Here is a 3,031-nt window from a genome sequence, read left to right as displayed (position 1 = left end):
CACGCTGGGCCGCAGGTAGTGCTCCCGCACGATCCGCAGCGTCCGGCCCTGGAAGGTCCTCAGGAGCAGCACCTTCTCCCGCTTCTGCAGCATGCTGGCGGTGCTCGGCGGGTCACGGCTCCGGGCCCCGCGGGGCGGGCCCGGGCGAGCGGCCGGGAGGTGGCGGGCGCGGCGCGGCGCGGGCGGAAGCGAGGCCGCGGCTCCGGGCCCGCCCCCTCGGCCGGGCGGCCTGGTCTACGCGGGCTCCTGGGCACCCCTGGCAGCCTCCAGAGCGCCCCGAGGGGCACCGGAAACGCCCTAGCGGCTGAGAGCCGGAGGGGGCCGCGAGAGGGGTGCTCCAGGCCCGCCTCGGTCTCTCCCCTGCCCACCATTGCCTGGGGGCAGGGAGAGGTGGCAACCGCCTAAACGACGTAGGGAGATAAGGATGTGTGGACTATGTGGAAGCTGAAGTCTTGTCAAGAAAGTATTGGTCCAACCCTGAAGGATCATTAGATTTTGTTGCTACCCCCAGGTCCTTATGGGCATGGGGACTGCTGGGTGGGTAATTATTAGTGTTTTCTGTTCCTCGCTCTTGCTTTCCTAAAAGAGCTCAAAGATTCAGCGAATAAGGGGCGCCTGGGTGGCTCAGTCGTTAAGCATCTGCCTTCCGCTCAGGTCATGATCCCAGGGTCCTGGGATCAAGCCCCGCGTCGGGCTCCCCGCTCTGCGGGAAGCCTGCTTCTCCCTCTCCCACTACCCCTAGTTGTGTTCCCTCTCTCGCTGTTGCTCTCTCTGTGTCAAATAAATAAAATTAAAAAAAAAAAAGATTCAGCGAATAAGCCAGAAATCCTGCCAGCCCAGCATTTTTCCCCCTCTTAAAAAGTCGTATTTATTTTTAATTTCATGTATTTTTAATCCATATGAAAATTCAAACAATGCAGATAAAATGAAAACCAAGCCATTTCCTTGAGGTAAACACTATCTGTTCAATCTCAACTCTATGGCATTTGCAGGCTCTGGGAAAGCTACTTTCCTTTAAACTTGGAGACTCAGGCACAGTTTCTTCTGAGATCACACACCCTTGGTTGGATGCAAGCCTCTGTTCTTCCAAGCCCTCAACAAAGAGTTCTTCCAAGCACTCAACAAGCATTCGTATTTTGAGCTGTACCAGAAGCATTACATACAAGTGTCACATTTAATTTCCACAAGTTAATGGAGTCACGCATTATTATCCCCATTTTACAGGCGATGAAACAGGATTAGGGAGGTTAAGTGGCCAAGGTTACCCAGTTATTAAGTGGTAGAATCAATATTCAAGCCAGAATCTGGCTGAATTCAAAGCAGGCTCTTAACTAATTACTGTGTTATTCACAGATGAATAAAATATAGCTTCTGCGTCTAAGGACTTCATAGTCTACTTGTTGAGCTCTAGTTAAGGCAGCTCAACCAGCTGGCTGGGAATATCAGAGCTTCCTCTTTGTTAAAAAAAAAATTTTTTTTTCCAAGTAAATTTAAAGATCAAATTGGCTTTATTTAAGGATTTATGAATCATACAGCATCGCATCTAGCAAACCGAAAAGGAGCACCAAGGAGCTGTGCAAAATGGAAGGGCTTTTTAGGCAGAAGGGAAGAGGAAAAAGAGTTTTTAACAGAGTGGATTGTTTTAGAAAAGGTTACCTTCCTTTGTGGGAAGAGTGGCGGTCTGTCATGCGGAATACTTCACTAGTGCTGATGGGATAATTCCAGATAGTCTGGCTAAAGTCACATTCCTGGGAGAGGCTGAAACTGCAATTAAGCCTTGGTTTGCTGTCACGGGGGCAATTTGGGGCCTATTGTTCCTTTCTTTTTTCCTCTCCCTTCTCACAACAAACAGGTCATCAAAATTGAAGGCATTAGTGCACCTCTCAGCTACCGCTCTGGGAGTTCTCACAGGTTTTACTGATCCTGTGTGATTTTCACAGGTCAGGATGTTTTTGGCTGAATCTCTGTGGTATTCGCATGTCCAGACTCCAGGTTCACCATTTTCTAGGTGGTCATTTTCTTCTTTCGTTTTTTGGCATTCCAGTCTTAGGGAGATCATTTGCCTGGTGGTTCCTGGCTATACATCTGTATTTAAAGCTTTTTAAAATATTTTATTTATTTATTTGAGAGAGAGAGAGCAGGAGCGGGGGAGAGGAGCAGAGTGAGAAGCAGACTCCCTTCCAAGCAGGAGCCTGATGCGGGGCTCGATCCCAGGACCCTGGGATCATGACCTGAGCCCAAGGCAGACGCTTAACCGACTGAGCCACCCAGGTGCCCCGCGTTTAAAGCTTTTGAGGGAATGTAGTGTGCCAGGGAGACCACTGTGATTATTATAAGCAGAATAATTCTCAGTGTTTGGAGTGCACTTTGGAGCCATGGTCCCCGAGACCCAACCCAATCAAAATCATGTAAGTCAAAGAAAGAGCCCCATTGAAGCAGTCACCTTTTTAAGCCAAGCGGCACGTATAGTGATCCTGTGTAATTGTTTCAACTTCTCCAGAAGTGTTAATCCAGTACAGCAGGTGGTGTTGACCACAGCACAGATAATCCTTGCTCAGCTGAAAGGTAACTGAGGGCTATCTGATTATCAAGAACAACTTTGGCCACAGAGTCTAAGGATTTTTGTTGGGCAGCTGTTGTCTTAGCAGATTCTGCAATATTTTCAAGAGTTAAAGACAGGTTCCTGATCATATTCGTATTTACATTTATTCCTAGCCGAGGATGTAGGGCCCTGTGCAAGGAAGCAAATCCTGAACCCTGAAAGTTTCTTGGAAGGTCCTTTCTAACTTGACAGTGTAAATTCAGGGGGGCTGAGTAGTGAGGTGGCTTAGTTTGTTTGAGAACTGTTAGGGACACAGTTAGGGAACCTCAGAGGTATTGCCCAGCTGTGTGTCAGCCATCCAGACATTTAGAGACCCAAGGAGAATGATAACCACCACAGACAAAGATACACCAGACCATTCTGGTTTCGGTGGTTACCATCAATGGATTCACACACAGGGATTGTTGTATTTGCCTGTTCAAGCCAGGA

Source organism: Neomonachus schauinslandi, chromosome 9 (genome assembly GCF_002201575.2).
Source record: "Neomonachus schauinslandi chromosome 9, ASM220157v2, whole genome shotgun sequence".
Lineage (NCBI taxonomy): Eukaryota > Metazoa > Chordata > Mammalia > Carnivora > Phocidae > Neomonachus > Neomonachus schauinslandi.
This window is presented reverse-complemented; position numbering follows the sequence as displayed.